This window comes from Schistocerca piceifrons, chromosome 1 (genome assembly GCF_021461385.2).
Source record: "Schistocerca piceifrons isolate TAMUIC-IGC-003096 chromosome 1, iqSchPice1.1, whole genome shotgun sequence".
Lineage (NCBI taxonomy): Eukaryota > Metazoa > Arthropoda > Insecta > Orthoptera > Acrididae > Schistocerca > Schistocerca piceifrons.
In genome coordinates, this window is record NC_060138.1 from 821108757 (window position 1) to 821126770 (window position 18014).

At 40.5% G+C, this 18014-nt stretch overlaps 1 protein-coding gene across 2 annotated transcripts in view; it reads right to left on the minus strand.

The window, feature by feature from the left end:
• The window catches only part of LOC124714372 (cytochrome P450 306a1), a 925226-nt gene that overhangs the window by 432168 nt on the left and 475044 nt on the right, over nt 1–18014 (minus strand). The window lies entirely within an intron of this gene.

The window sequence follows — 18014 nt, forward strand, 5'->3', positions numbered from 1 at the left end:
TTTTATACGAAAAGTGTATAAAAAATTATGAATGCTATGTTTCTGAAGAAGGTTTATTGCGACAGCAAAGTCTTCATAGTAGGAATATCGTTCGCGATTAGATCGCAAGCCGAATAAAGCAAACATATATTACTTGTGAGACTGGATGTGGTACTGACGATAGTTGTCTTCTTTCGTAAGTGCAGAAACTAAATAGCAAACAATGGCGGTGAATTACACGAGGCGCCATTTTCCTCACTAACAGAAGGTACTTTATCAGCAAATTTTACGAATAAAATTTTCTTTCTTAACATAAGTCGTGTGACACCGATAAAGATCACAAACTTTTCACTAATATCGACCAGCATTAAAGAGCTGATTGACATATACATTATGGCATCATTTACATACGTTTGGCAATTTTCAAATACTGCACAATGTTGTGCTTATCATTTACAACAAGGGATAATTAATGTTGACTGATAAATGAGAAAATTGTGTCGACCTCACGGGAAAAGTAAGAATTTGGTAAAAAGTTCCCCCTAGAGTTTATCTTACCACAGAACCACTGAAGCAGGACTGAACATGCGACACTGTTTACGCGGTCATCGGTCAAAGCTGATAGCTGTCTGATGGCAATTTTCAGGCAAGTTTCCATTTGTTTACGTCTGCGGTGTCTCGGCCACGTCGCCCTGGGTCGGAGTCTTAGAAGCGCTTACATCACGCCTAGAGACCTCTGCTCGTGTTTACAATCAATATAGATTAAGTAGCCTGAGATGTGGCGCTCTATCAAAGGAGGGACACCGCCCTGTGCATTATCCGGAATCCATGTCCTCTCACAAAATAAAAGGAAAGGAAAATTACATGAAACATCCAGGTCTCCTCATTCATCATGATATTTCACTCCGGCACAGTGTATGTAAACGTATCGTCGTCTTTACTCCGAGATCGCAGAAGTTGATTAACCTGCATTTGTGAAATTACAAAGACTTGGACCAACTACTAAAATTGGCAACAGAAACGATTCATTCCTTTAGTGAATACGATGTGGATATCGTGGCTCTGGCCATGGAATTTATGGCTAATAAAAAGAATTTTAAATAGAGATCTCTCTGCTGCTAGATGGCAGGAATATGTTCATTACTGTCTTTGCCACTCGAGCAATGACTAAGGCATTTTTTGTGAAAGTATTCCTCACACGCTGTCTGACAGTGCTCTAAGTTCTTGTATAACAGCGAGTACGAAATTAGGACGGGGATACACTCGTGTATGGAAATTCGCGCACGAGTACACACGCGGCGCCACTGCTCTCGGCAAAGGGTGACGTAACAGTGTGCGAAGCATTAAGCCGTTGACACAGTTAGTTATGCGCGAGCGGAATTCAGCCTCGTTTTATTTACTTTGCCACAAACGGGGTCGATGTCTTCGGGCAGACTCTTGTGTGCCAACGACTTCCCCTTCAACTGTCGTGCGCCCGCCGTGCCCCACTTGCCAAGTGCAAGGGCCGGCCGCTGATTTAGGGGATACCTCGCTCCCTCAATGAATCTGGTACGGCCGAGAGCTGCACTTGACCCCAATGAGAGACCGTACAGCGCGTACGGGCCGGCGGTGGAGTACGCGATGGGCGGTACGGGTACGTGTGTTTTGTTTCGGCGGCGGCTCGCAGAATTCGGCGCCTGCGTGTCCCGCGGTGTGGCGCGGCGCAGTGAAAGTTGCGATGCGGTCTCTCGAAGGCCGACGTCGCCGGTTTTGGCAAACCGCCGCCCGCTGGCCGGCCGCCAGCGCATTTACAACTGTCAAGTCGTCGTTTGTTTGCTGCTAGCATAGGCGTTCCTCCGCGTCCTCAAGCGTTCTCTTTTTATTTCATTTTTTTTCCCTTTCAACATTTAACTTGTAGGTGGAGTTCAGCACTTGACTGGAGAGCAAAAAAAGGAGCAGAGGGGGGAAGAAAAAAAAGAGAGAAAACGAGGATGATAAAAAAAAGAACTCACCGTAGTGCGATCGAGGAAAGGTTATTCTGCAAGTGGATTTTATTTATTCTGGTCTGCTTCCAAATGCGCGGACACCCAGGGCTGTTGGCGATGCAGTGCCAGTCCCCTGCTGCAGCCAAGGTCGGGGTAAGGAGCCGCAGAGAGGTCGCTGCTTTTCCTAGGAATGCACAGACACGTGCGCGCGGATTACGACAGGTCCGGTGGCGGCAGTGCCAACTCATCCACGGTAAGCGGCCAGCGCCTCTGGTCAGAGGCACATGCGAACAGGCGCAGGCTCGGCACGTGATTTCGAAACTTTCAGCCAACAAATGCTTGAGAAGGGGGCAACATGCAGCTTAGGTCAAATATCGTTTTATTGGACGATCATTCCACTAGGCCGATACTAAATTCCGTGTCTGTGCCTTTAACCTAGGAGTGCACATACCTGGAATCTCGACATCAATATATGCAGCTGGCCTCACAGACTCTTACAGTTTCCGTCGCTTTATATACTGAGTGATCAAAAAGTCAGTATAAACCTGAAAACTTAATAAACCACGGAACAATGTAGATAGAGAGGTAAAAATTGACACACATGCTTGCAATGACATGGGGTTTTATTAGAACCACCCCATATTGCAAGACGCGTGAAAGATCTCTTGTCCGCGTCGTTTGGTGATGATCGTGTGCACAGCCGCCACTTTCGTCATGCTTGGCCTCCCAGGTTACCAGACCTCAGTCCGTGCGATTATTGGCTTTGGGGTTACCTGAAGTTGCAAGTGTATCGTGATCAACCGAAATCTCTAGCGGTGCTGAAAGACAACATCCGTCGCCAATGCCTCACCATAACTCCGGCCATGCCTTACAGTGCTGTTCACAACATTATTCATCGACTACAGCTATTGTTGAGGATTGATGGTGAACATATTGAGCAGTTCCTGTAAAGAACATCATCTTTGCTTTGTCTTACTTTGTTATGCTAATTATTGCTATTCTGATCATATGAAGCGCCATCTGTCGGACATTTTTTGAACTTTTGTATTTTTTTTTTTCTAATAAAACCCTATGTCATTCCAAGCATGTGTGTCAATTTGTACCTCTCTATCTACATTATTCCGTGATTTATTCAGTTTCCAAATTTATAGTGACTTTTTGATCACCCGGTATATATATATGGGAGGGAAGTGTTAGTAAATGACGTTTTACCTTTACCGATCACTTAAATATATCTATTTAAGGGGGGGTAGGACGTCAAATGGGCCGACTTGGAGCAGGAGAGGCATCACAGGACATTTTAATTTCCAGTGTCTATACTTTTACAAATAAATTAAAAAAACTTCGTCACCATCACCAGGAAGGATTCAAGATTCACACTCATTGCAGTGGATATTCGAAAACATAACAAAATAATTTCTTTTACGTGTGAAATTTCATAATTTTTTTCACTTACTAATGGCTGCATTTGTTGCTATAGGTACACTTTTCTTCTTAAGTTACAGCGATTCTTCGATGAATTTTGCACAGCATACATACCATACTTACAAGTGTATGAAACTCTAGAATTTATTTAATTTCTGAAAAAAAACGAATGATCTGTTGTAGTTTAAAATTCATGTTTAGAAAAAAACACAAATTTTGCAGTTAATTATCTCAATTTTTACCACAGTTTTTAATAGATTTGGAAAAATCTAGAGTTTCATACACCTTTAAGTGTGGTTTGTATGCTGTGCAAAATTCATCGAATCATCTCTCTTACTTATGAAGAAAAGTGTACCTATAGCAACAAATGCTGCCATCAGTAAGTGAAAAAAATGATGAAATTTTACATGTAAAAAAATTACTTCGTTATGTTTTCGAACTTCCACTGCTATGAGTGTGAATTCTGAATCCTTCCTGGTCATGCTGGCAAAGTTTTATGAATTTATTTGTAAAAGTATAGACAGTGGAAATTAAAACGTCTTGTGGTGCCTCTCCTGCTCCAAGTCGGCCCGTTTGACGCCCTACCTCCCTCAAAAAATAAATTTTGGCACACACTAACAGAATGTTCAAGGCAAATGTATTTCTTGCAGTTTTTACAAACATGTCTGTTTTTATTGTATGTGTTTGCTCTTGCAGTCCACACACTCTCGTCGTGAGCTCCACTTTAGAGCTTTTCACACCACAAAGCTCTCCAGTTCTCTCAGTTAACTTTTTTGGGAAAGTTTTTGACATTACCCTCTGCTGAACATGGTGTAGCAGAAGTGCGAAAGAAAACTGTCTCAAGAATTCTCTTCTTTTCAGTTATTCCTTCTTACTTGTGTTGAAAGTAATAGCGGCATCTTCTCTCTTCTCTTCTGCTTCTGCCGTGAGGGAGTTACAATACTTACAAGAAATTAAAATGACGTACCAAGCAATAAAAGTCTGCATATATCCCAGCACGGGAGTAATCTAAGCGGAGTTAGCAATAAATTGACACCACGGCACGCGGCTGGTTCATGATACCCTAGAACTTTTTGTTGAAAGCTAACCGGAAGTGATATTGTTAAAACACCAGATACACCATATCAAACGACCCGTATTAATGCCACTTAAAAATACTGACAAGATAGCTTCTTGAAAGCAACTGTCACACATTGTATTACTCTGAAAATACTCTCCATGGTCTCACAGACTACCTGTGTTTACTTATGGGTTGATGTGGAACGTTTTTAAATATTCAAGCTTGAAGCTGGCAATGCCCTCTTTGCCAGTTACCAAACACCACACCTACAAGGATGGAGGCTGAAGCTGTGAATGTGGCCGAAAGCAGTGTGTCAACAGTCCTGCCAAGAGCGAGAAACCTGTGCTTGACGTACACGGGTAGTAAAAGATTCCTAAGAGTATGAAGTTTTCACGTAACTGCTTTTGTCAGCAATACATAGAGCAGATAATTGTCTCCAGTATCTAAATATGGTGACTGCCATGAATCTTGGCGAAAAAGTAACTCAGGGCAGCGGTTTGAAGGTACATAATAGCTCGATAGTTACTGCTTCGAACAGAGCGGGTCTCATAGACCGCGGCTGCAGTCAATTTCGTTTCAAATGGCTACGTTTGCTACAGTTTTAGGCAGTTTCGTTCACGACGCAACCGACGACCATGTATGCACTGTTGATTTATACGGCTGGCAGTGGACCATGCCGAAATCGAACTTTATGACACGGGGCAGCTAGTACGACAGTCACCGAGCTGCATGAAGCATCTAAAGAGACAAATTCGTTAGTAAACTGGTTGGGGCGTGGGTTCTCTTTTCGTCGTACAAGTTTTCCAAACGGGTTTATAATGTGTTTGATTGCCTACAAATTTTTACTTGTGGTTACTCCATCTGCCATTTCATTTTCTGATATAATCAAAAAATGGAATATAAATAATGGTTTGAAAACGATAAATTCCTATCACCGTAAAGATGCTACGTTGAGTCGCAGACACAAGCACAACGAAAAGACTCTTACACATTGAGCTTTCGGCCAAAGCCTTCTTCAGAAAGGAAAACATCAACACACTCATACAAGCAAGCATGCCTCATGTGCACATGACCGCTATCTCTGACCTCTCCGGCCAGAATGCAACATTCTTATATAATTTCAATATGCATTTGTTCAGAAATAGCTCACGGGAAAGAGCCATGTGTATACTTGACACTCTGCGTTCCGGTCCATTATCACAGACACAGTACCGGGTCTCAAAACACATTCTGTTAACGACTCCTTTTGCAAATGTGGCAATAGCACTGACAGATTTGTCGGACGTATAGGCCTATCACTCTTCAGTGTTCCAGCCCGCAACGTGGTTTTTTTAAAATTGAAATCCAATAGTTTTCAACATTCAGTTATACTGTATATACATATACACCGCAATCAGCGTAAGTGGATTTTAATTTAAAAAAAAAAACAAACAAACAAGAAACACTAGTTTTCAACATTCAGTTATACTGTATATATGTATTACTGAATGTTGTAAACTACAGTTAAAACATTCAGTTACACTATATAGTTCTCAACATTCAGTTATACAGTCACCGAGCTACATGAAGCAGCTAAGGAGACAAATTCGTTAGTAAACTTGTTGCGGCGTGGGTTCTTTCGTCGTAGAAGTTTTCCGAACGGTTTCATAATGTGTTCGACTGGTTACAAAGTTTTACTTGTGGTTACTCCACCTCTCAAATTATTTTTTGTCATAATCAAACAACTGAATGTTGAAACCTAGTTTGGCCTTGTTTTTGATTTCTTTTACATCATCTATTCAGGAATATAGACTTATGTTTCAAGAAGCGCATCTCAAATTAAAAAAATTAGATTAAGTAGCATCATTTCAATTACATCGTCTTCTCTGTGTTTGTATTATTACTTGATGTATAGAACTAGGTAGGGTTTCAGGTATGTTATTCAGGCAGCAATGTCATAATCTGATTTTGTTCGTCCCTAGACCTGTCGACAAATGCACTGTCAAGAAGAACTCAACCTTAACTTGACAGAATGAGCGTCGTAGACACGTAGAATGAACAGAAGCTGAAGAAAGAAAGAGCTACAAGCGGTTATGTGCAACAATTTTTCGCAGATGGTGTCACAATGTAACTGCTTCAACGAAACGGCGCACTGGTTGGTGTAGACTGTCATGTTCGTGCTATTTTTCCAGTTGCTTCCCACGTTTCCAGGGAGTCATGACAGTCTAGAGTGCTTTGTTGAGCTTTTCTGCAGTTCGTTCAAGATATCGATAAGCAATGACAGTATGACTAATTGCTTGCAGCAGACTTCACATCTTCTGCACTCTCTCTGTAATCCTGAATGACTTTACTTTGTGTCCTGTCTGGATGGGAAGATGAAAATACTCAAATGCCAAAAGCCACTTTTAGGAAGCGGTAACATAAGTAGTTTTTAAGCATGGCATATAACTTACTGGAAATTACCCTTAACAAAACAGTATAAACGAGGCTGCGACACTGTTTGAATAGCAGTTCCAAATGAATCCATTGTATCGGAAAAACCACTGTCGTTTGTATAAACTAAGTAACGAACTGCTTTCTGTCACGGTGATGGGCCTGTTAAACGTTAAATTAGAACTATATAAAACAATTAGGTAAAATTCCATACAAATTTGCTTCATTATTTACAGCCGTATATTAATTACATTAAACAGAAAGAAGAATGGCAACAGAAGAGTGACACAAAAGTAAAGACCATTTCATGCTTGCCTGCAAATATAGATAACTTGTATAAAGGACGTGCCTAAAGAAGTGTGAACACCTCCAGTATTTCGAAACCGGTGCTATAGGAAGCGCAGTGTTTCTGGAGCAAAAATGTACACTTTAAAGCTGGGCCCTGTGTTACACGAAGTGAACAAGGCTTTCTGAACATTGAGGTTCAACCTCTGTTATACAATATTTACGTGGGAATCGAAATGACGCAAACTGCTGCGAGTTCTTTCGTTCTTGTGCTCTCTTTTAAAGAGATATCAAATTGCATTGAAAACAGTTCATCTGCCAGGAAGACGAAAACATTTTTGGATCGGTATCTTGGATAGTAAAATTTTAGGAGAGTTACCTATACAGCACAATAGCTGCAGTTTATTGAGTCATAGATTACCACAGAACCTTGTGTCGATATCTTGACAAGTTTGTGAAATGTTTAGGGTTAGATGTTGTATGACAGACTCTACAAATGAATCCAACAATTTGGACTTTTTTGGTCCTGTTTTAGTTGTTTCACACACACACACACACACACACACACACACACAGATATATATATATATATATATATATATATATATATATATATATATATATATATATATTGTTTCATATTACCTCCTCTGAAAATATGGAAAGCAAAGAGCTTGCAGCAGAAGATGTAACACCTATTTTCGACCTATTTTGTATCTGTATCGATATTTCTGTGTCAGTTTGATAGTGTTTCTTATGTAGAGTGCTCTGTCATGGAAATTCTTTGACTATGTATACGTATTCCAGTTATGTGAATTTTTTTGAACAATTTTTAAACTGTGCTTCTGGATTTAAATGACTAGTGGAATGATTGCTATATAATGTACTGTAAATGACTTGGTCCATAGTTAGGGAACGTAAGGTTGAATATAAAAGATGTGGGGAAGCCCCGCAGCTACGGAAGTAGCCTGGAGGAGTAGAAAAGGTGTGTCTGGGCTGAACAGTGCTGTGGTTAACACCTCGCTAGCAGTGGCGGGTCGTTGTGGCTCATATTCTTGGAGTTTTGAAGTCAGAGGAGCTTGAGAGCAGTATGTATTGGCCTCGTGCTGCATTTGGTGATACTATTACCATGGCAATGTTTTTGGCCAAGTAAAAATATAATTCCGACGCCAAGAAGGTCGTAATAGGGCGAGACCAACAGTACTGACATGACTACATCGCCACCATTTTAACAGTCTCTGCAAATTACGCCTCAGTGCCGCCAGTCTTCCGCTAAACTGTTTATATTTGGCCTTTTGCCAATGGACCAGGTATTTGTGAAATCTGTTAGATTTTAATAATAATGTGGTGTTGCCAATACTCTGTCTTACACCAGTGATCATCCCAAATCACAAACCCGGACAGGAATCCCATTCTAGTGAATATAATTCCGAGTGTTCTTATTCATTATGCAAAGACTTAATCGGCAGCTCTAAAAATAGTTGTGATTGCTTTCTAGTGTCTGGAGGTATAGTATTTAAAGTTATTTTTTATAGTTTGAGATATACTCCACTTCCAGTGCATTTTTAAATCAATTTGCGGTCATTTTCTTAAATAATTTGCCTTACTTGAAAAGCTGCCTGCAGTTAATAATGTTGTTAGTTAAAAGACCAATAATGTTGATTTGAAGTGGAAAAAATTATTAATTGTAGCATTTATGACCTTTGATCAGAATTACAAAGCTTAATCAGTGTTCATTTCATGAGAAAGTGTCTGAATTTGAATTTAATGTTGTGTTGGCATTTGCAAAGCCAATTATATTTTGAATAGGATAAAGATTGCTTATCAAAATACATATGTTATTTAAAGAATAATAGTTTATTGTGCTTTACTTAATTAATAATTACTGATGAGAATACTTATCATTTCTCATACATACTTGTGTAGTTTTGTTAATGATCACGGTTCTTCAGACCATGAAAGTTTAAGGGCCCTCATGTACTATGCTAGTTAGTTAATAAAGCAAAGCAAAGTCTCCTTCAGAGTCAGTGTAATTAGATTTGCTTTCTGGTTAACTGCTTCAAACTGAGTTTAAGAAAGAAATATTTACTGTTTTAGCTATTCTACTCCAAGTTGGTTAATGCACAGGCATAGAGCCCCTGTACTATGCGATGATGTTGTAGAATATGGTAATTAATAGATCCCCTGATTTAAGTCAAAATCATTTCATGCCCTTCCCTGTTAGTATTGCTATTAGTTTCATGTGTGTTGGTGATTGGTTCTATAAACTGCTGCATCTAGTTCATTTGAGGTACATGTTGTCGTGAGGCATATGTTACTGTTTGCTATCTCACTGGGCATTTGTTTGTCTGACTACCAAGTTAGTGTTACATTTACCTGCAAGGTTAGGTTACTGTGTTGTAGTGTGCACAGATGTAAAGAAAGCGTTTAGTGTGTGTGTCAAGGAAGGTTAGGTTAGTCTTAGAATTGCCTTCTGCTTTATTATATTGCTTGATACGGGAATGCCTATTAAGCTGGTGACCGATATTAATACTTAAAATTAGAACTTGCTTTTGTGCTGACCCACCTGTATACTGTTGCTTATACTCTGCTGAAGTGTTTTGGAAACGAATCGCAGGTTGATTGCTCTGTACCCATTAGGTTATCTCACAGTCAGAAGTTTCTCAAAAATTCCCCGCAGAGGTTTAACGTTAGCATCGATTGCCTTTTAATATGGTCAAGCGTTACCGTTACAAAGAGATGTGTTTCAGCGTATCAAAGATCAACGAGTGCTCATAGATCTTAAAGAGATATATTTTAGAGCTCACGTTTACTAGACTTTTTTTTGGCTGAAGGCTTGTCGGTGGAATTATGGTATCTACAGGGTGTCCCAGGAGGAATGGTCATTATTTAGGGATATGACAGGAACGCTCATTTGAAGCAAACAACTTTATATGGACATACGGCGTATTCCAAATGTTTTCCGTGATATAATACATTTAATGGGCATTTGTTTTTTGGCTAATGGTGCGCAAGTATGTGACTTACACGTCTAGCGAAACTGCAGAGGCAGTCAGACCAGCAATACAACATGTTCTCCCCAGATTGAGCAAATGCATTGAAGTCGACTGTGGGATAATCGATCATTTATTGTGAACAATACAACAGCTATAATGTGAGGTGTACGATAATGGTTAGTGATGAATGTGTTAAAAACACGTTCTTCTTTGTCTCAGAAGCGATCATTCGATGGTACCACACTCGAACCGCCACCACACCCAGTGCGTGGGTGACGCGGGACAGCATTGAAATCTGCAATGGGAACCCCGTTTTTTATCGTAGATTACGATACTACGGCAAAATAGCTGCAGTTTACACAGGTTTTGCGTGAAGAATTTTCTTCGTTTCACCATAGGTGGCGCTGTAACCGGAGGAACAGAAATGGGCACAGAGTTGTAATTTACGACACGCTACGCAATGGCCCTTGAATATCCAGTGTCACGTAGGACCCATCTCCATGCTGCGAGGATAGGACGGGCCAGTATTTCATAACTTCTAATTGGAAACCTCATTCGCAACGTTTTATTCCTCCGATATATCACGTAAGTTGGGTTGAAGAATGATTCATCTTTAACAGTGGATTTTAACGGTATTATATTCACGATGGCTTTAGAACTCAGAGATTGTTTTTAAGAACAGCCACAGTACTGTTAAACCAGTGATTTATGTTTTTTTCCGAAGTTAGTCTCGGGCCTAGCCACATCATCAGACAACTGTTGCCTTATATTATATTTTCTTTTTTAATTTTTGGCCAAGATTGTGAAAAAACCAAAATCTGGGCTTTTCGTTTGTTCTGAAGGTAGTAGTATGTATATATCCTGCAAACAGTGTAAAAGTTGTCATAAAAATGAAATAAATTATACTCTTTTATATTATAGAATAAAATAGAGAAATATGTTCAAGAATTACTCATAACTGTCTGACGATGTGGCTAGGCCCGAAACTAACTTCGGAAAAAGTAAATCACTGGTTTAACAGTATTGTGGATGTTCCAAAAAGCAGTCTCTGAGTTCTAAAGCTACCATGAAACACGTTCTTGTTTGTCTCCGAGGCGAACATTAAATGGTACCACACTCGAACCGCCACCCCACCCAATGCGTGGGTAACGCGGGACAACTTTAATCCAATGTTAAAGATGGATCATTCTTCAACCCAATTTACATGCTAGACGTTACTATCTCAGTTTAACAGCTTTCACTATTATGCGGTATAACCAGCAAATGCCGACTATAATGTTTTGAGGCGTCATTGGATGTATCATAGAGTGGGCTCTCTGAATAACAACTGCGGTAAGTATTGTCCGTACTTCAGGCATGGCGCAAGGCAATATTTTAGCAGATCAAAGACGGACCACACTTGGCAAGGATCGTGAAAGCCATCTTGGAACACAGGTAGCAGGGATCGTGGAAGCCATCTTGGAAAACAGGTTAGCAGCACCAGTTTCCCAGACTGCACGCTCAGTTACGAAAACGCCTGGAATACCGTCAGTCAACAACACTCTCGTCAAAAGACAAAGTGTTCCAGCCGTCACTGTCGAAGATCTGAGCTCTGATACAATCCGTGTAGTGGTAGATTCCCTGGGAGGCTTGCAGGCCCTTTCTGATTCCACGGCACGACGCTGAGACTGGTCGGATTGCAGCACGTAAAACTTTAGCAGCGGCAAGTAGGCGCGTGGTCAGTAAAATATTGTGTGACCAAGACATTGATTTTATGATCTAGTTCAAAGTTTCTTCAGCCTTTTCAGGAGCACACAAGAGCGGCCGCGTAAAGTAGCGGCGTTAGCACAACCGGCTAAGGCGGCAGCCTAGAAGTCTCCGGCCTACCGCATTCTGATCGGACCACTTTTTTCCTAATCTTCCTCCAAACATTTGCATCGCTACAACTAGCCATTTTATTCGGAAATGAACAAAGATAATAATCATAATTATTTTGATTCGACCGTGTCGAAGTATAACAAAGATATAGCGTTGAAACTATCAGTTATTTATCGATACATACACGTGCATATCGAAGTGAAATCATACAGGTCTATAAGTGCCATTTTTGCAGCAGGTACATGAATGTCTGGATAAATATATTCTCATTTCATCATCATTTTTTATTATACTTCGCCACGAATGTACTACAGTGATTAACACCGTTGTACTTGTTTCCTTCCGAAGAACACGAGTTGCCGTAGCCATACTTTTGATGGAAATAGAGAGAAGAAAAGTGAAGTGATTCGAATGCAGTACGTGTAGAGTTATAGTCTCTCTCTTAGGCGGTCACACTAACGCCCACCACGTTCGACGAGAGATGCTCCCGTATGGTATTCAACAGGCTTTGAACCTCTGTCTCTCGAAAACGTTTGGGAAGCACGTCGTACTAGAGCAGAACTCGTTACATTAAGCTATGTGCTACGACCGAGTGAGCGCCGAGCAAAATCGGTGACCCGTTGCGTGTATGTTTCCCTTGTTAGTGTTGCCACTTGCACAATCACGAATACAGCAGATATACAGGGCTTGGGCAAAAATTTGGAAACACCACAAGAAATGTATGCTTGAACATAAGTGAAGAAGCAAGCCGAGACTTCCGGTTGCCCTGCTGTATCTGACCACACACGGCGCCAGTTGAGTGTCCTCATTACGTTGCAAATACGTCATGGTCCGAGACGATTTGCAAGTGCATTACGTCGGAGCTACGAGAATTAGAAAGGGGGCAAATTGTTGGTGTTCGTATGGTGAGCGTTACGATTGTTCATATTTTTTAAAATATCGGGAATCAGAATATCGATATTTAAAAGATGCCACTGTCAGCCATCGATATATCGGAAAGAAGTATCCATATATCGATAGTAAAAGTAATGACTTACCAGCCTATAAAAAATACCGGCTGCATATTGTAAATATACTGCCAGTTTTAGAGCTGTTTATTTAAGTATTGATTTATTATTAGATATTCTGTACATCAACAAGTTAGCAACTTGCCTATCCTCCTTAGAGCAAGAATTGGAAGGAAAACGATGCACGTAGACGCTTGGCGATAACCACTTTGCTAACGAATATAATTACACGTAAGTGGCACTATAAAAGATGTCCGCTGGGCCCGTCGTTCGGTTGCGTCACATATCGGGTTTGTCCGGAACACTTCATGTCCTCTGTTTTTTCATTCCTGCCAACACCAGCGACCTAGCAGTTGTAATGTCAAAACAGCGTCGTGAAGTTAAACGTAGCAGTTTCTGTTGGTAGCGCCGAGCGCCGATTAAGTCAGCATTCCCATTCGCATGTGTCCGGCCACCGCAAAGACCAATCTTGTCATTTACATTTTGGTTCATCATATTCAGCATCTGTTTTTGAAGAATGCTGATGTGAAGAAATAGCACACTAGTTGCTTTAAAAATGGTTTTTTAATTCAACTGGTGTGCTATTTCTTCACACCGGTAATCCAGCTATTCCGTTCCACAGTGCAATCGGACTTCTTCTTTGTGCCACCTATACTTGCTTCACACAGCCAAAGAGAAAGACTGGGCGTGATGAAACCTCAAAAAGTAGTAAGACTTCTTCACACAGTAAAAGTGAAAAAGAACAATTTCGAACAATTACCAAAACCGAGAAACAAATTTAATGTAAGATAATAATAAAAATCCAGACATGTCTGTGTGGTGGCCACCGGTACTCTGGTCAGCGTCTGTTGGCTCTGTGGGCTTGGCTATGATTGAATCTTCTGAAACTCAAAACTCCAGTCGAAATTATGTGAGATCCTTCGTGATTTCACCACCAAAACCTCAACACAATCCAATAATCATAACAGAACAATGGGAAAGAATCCACTACTCTCGGCCCCAGTCAGTGAGACTGGTTAACAGACCTGATCATCTGATTCCAGGGGATCAGGCACGTCATGAACAGAAGAATCGGAGCTTCTCAAAAACCCTCAAGTCAAAGAGAATATTTTACATGGAAACTCTCAACACGAACACACTACTGAAGCCAGGTAAATTGAAACAATTAACACACACCATGGATAAATTCAACATCAGAATTATGGCAATACAGGAAACACGATTCGCAGATGAGAACCACTTTGATTCGGAAAATTATTATAGAATATATAAGGGAAAACGAGCCATAACCATTCGAAGAAGTAATCTCAAACTCTTCGGAACAGGATTTGTAGTGAATAAATCGATACTGGACTCTGTAACAGATTTCACCTTAAAATCAGAAAAAATTTCAACACTCACGATACGATCTGGAAACAAAGCCTATTCACTAATTAGTGCACATGCTCCTACAAATAACTATAACAAGAAGTACCCAGAGATGATAGAGGAATTCTGGGAAGAGGGAATTCTGGGATAGAGGAGTTCTGGGAAGAAACTACCAGCAAAATGCCCAAGAATCACGAAAAAGTATTACTAGGGGATTTCAATGCCCAGTTAGGCAAGGAAAGAAAATTCCGAGACAAGACAGGGAAACACACGGTCCAAAAGAGAACAAACAAAAATGGAGAGAATTTGATAAATTTCTGCAGGAATTTTGAGCTGAAAATCATGTCAACGCAATTCCAGAAACCACACAGAAAACTAGTAACTTGGAAATCTCCCAACAATGCTCTAGGAGAATCTTAGATAGACCACGCTAGAGAAAACTGATCATCAGCTTCTCCAAATCAAAGCAAAATTTATACCCAACAGACAAATCAAGGGACTCAACAGATCTTTCAGAACAGATCCAGAGTACCTGCAACGAAACAAGAAAGAAACAATAGAAGAAATTACAAAAATCAGCAACAACAACTGGACAGAACTGTCAGAAAAATGAGAGAACTTATAAAATTGGGGCAACTACCGAGAAAAAGCAAACATCGCTGGTGGAGCATGACATGGGACAGAGCCATAGAGGACACAATACGAGCCTGCAAAAAATTTAACAGCCATAGAACACAAGACAAATGGCAAGAATTCAACAGGATCCAGTAAAACACTTCAAAAATAATCCACAGAGAAAAAAGAGGTTACGAAAACAGCAGGCTGAAGGAGATAGAAGAGGACTTCACCAGAAACAAAACATACGGAATTTTTACAGAATATTCCTAGAAAATATGACAGATTATCAACCTCCAAGCTTATGCTTCAAAAGACAAGTTGGAACACTGGAGACAAGTCCGAAGAAATACTGTGAAATATTAGCTCGATACTTTGACACATTACTCAACTGCGATGAACCAAAACAAAGATTACAGTTTACAAAACCAGAACCTAAACAGGACTCCGAACTCCCAAATAAAATCATTGAAAAATAACAGAGCACCAGAATAAGATGGACTGATTGCAGAAATGTGGAAATTAGACCATGAAAACATTACACCCAAAACACACAGAATAATCAAAAACATCTGGGAAACTGAAAAGGTGCCACAAGAATTGAAGTCAGCCATAATACACCCTCTCCACAAGAAACAGGACAAAACAGACCCTAATAACTATAGAGGAATTTTTTTACTACCTGTGACGTACAAAATTCTACTCAAAGCTCTGTCAAATCGCCTATAACCTCAGATAGTTCCACATATCGGAGAGTATCAAGCAGGGTTCAGGAAGGGAAGATCGTGCAGTGAACAGATCTGGTGTCTGAGAACAATACTAACAACGGGAAAGTCCAGAAACACCAAAACTATATTTGTTTATTCCAAGAAGGCCTACGATTTCATAGACAGAGAAACACTTTTCAATACACTGGAAGAAATGAAGGTAGACAACAAGACCAGAATACTAATCAAGGGAACATTAACAAATATAAAATTCAAAGTGAAGTTCATGGGATACGTCTCAGAACCGTTGGAAATCAAGACAGGAGTGAGACAGGGAGATGGCCTGTCACCCATTTTATTTAACGCAGTTTTAGATAAAATAATCAGGACATGTGGCAAAGAAGTCAATGGGATAAAGATGGGGAGACACAAAAATAGAACCATCAACATAGAATGTCTGGCCTTTGCCGATGATATAGCCATCGTAACAAATAACAGAAAAGAAGCCAAAGAAGCCCTAGAGACCCTACATTTAATCGCAGCCAGAACAGGACTACAAATTTCGTACGAAAAAACCCAGTACATGGACACAAAATCCACAGACAGAAACCCATTTGTAAGAAAGTGTGAAAAGATAACACGAGTAGAAAGGTTCAAACACCTGGGAGAGATTATACAGAAAACAGAACTAAACTCGACAGCCAATGAAGAAAGAGTTGCAAAACTACAAAAAGCTTACAGACTTACATGGAACCGTTACAATAAAAGAAGTACTTCCGTTAATGCCAAATTAAGACATTACAAAACAGTAGTCTTACCAGAAGCCTTGTATACCTCAGAAACGACGGTAATCAAGAGAAGCTGAAAAACAAGGAAATGGAAAATCAAGAGAGGGAAATTCTGAGAAAGATCTATGGGCCAGTTGAGAGACAGGAGATCTTGATAAAAAGACAGACAAAAGACAGTCAGAGCCAATTACAGACAGCATCAGAAATAGAAGGGCTACATTCTATGGGCAAATTTATAAGATGAACGAAAATAGGCTGACGAAGAAGATTTTTAACATAGTGATGAGTAATACGATGGAAACTAACTGGGCAAAGGAAACCATGGAAGACCTCAAGAAACTAAATATCTCCAGAGAAGAAACAGCAAACAGAGAAAAATACAGAGAAAAAATTACGAAACAAAAATTCGAGGAAACACCAAAAGAGAAGAAACCAGGAAAGACGTGGACAGAAGAGAAGAAGAAGAAACACAGTGAATATATGAGAGGTTTTTGGGAAGAGAAAAGAAAGAGACAGAAAAGTGCCATGAAAATTATGTTTTAACGCTCTCCTAAATGGAGAATTAACGATAATAATAACAGTAATATCGGCACTCGACGTCTCCATTTCGAAATCGATATATCGAATGTAGGAAATGGTCGGCATAAATCGTCATTTTCCGAGAGAAACATCGACACATCGATATATCAGTATTTTATCAACTCCTTTAATGGGCGCTTCCAACCAAGAGAGGCGAAGTGTTTGGTGTTCCATGAGGCACCGCATCAAAGATTTATACCACATACAGCGAAGCTGAGAAACATCATCCGCTAAGCCACAATGCAGACAAAAATGATTGTTGAGTGATCATTACATACGGTCATTGAAGAGGATTATGACGAAAAATAAGAGGACGACATCTGCAAAAGCCATTACAGAACTGAATGTCGCATTTGGGACCCCTGAAACATCAAAACAACACGAAGGATGCTCCAAAAGCAGGGAATTCTAGAACGAGATGAAATTTCAGAACCATCGTCAGTTAGTGCCGAAGCCATAAGACCTGCATTATTGATCGAGTGAGTCTTGTTTCACACTAACTTCTGGCCGAGTTAACTGTCCAAAGGTGAAACATATCGGGGATTCGGTGATTATTTGGGCAGCTACGAGTATATCGTGATATAACATGTACCCCATGGTTACTTTGCAAGGTCGTATTAGTGTCAAGAATTATGTAACCGTCTTAGCCGATCAGGTCCATCCTATGGTACGATGATTGCTCCCCAATAGTGTGTGCAGCCCTAAGGCATCGAATGGACGTTGACCAACGCAGCGCCGCGGAACGGAATCCTAAACGCGCTGACCCGCCCGCCAATGGAAAGAGGACAGCGCCACACCTCCTGGAAGACTGAATTCAGCGTCCACTGTTAATGCTGTTTAACCGGCCGCCTATCGCTGGTCGGCCCAGTTCGGTCGCAGACTTCGAGAACATCAGTACTGAGTAATGGGAAGGAGCGCCTGGTCTCCGTCACGAATCCGCCCTGCGGATTTGTGTAGAGGTCCGGTGAGCCG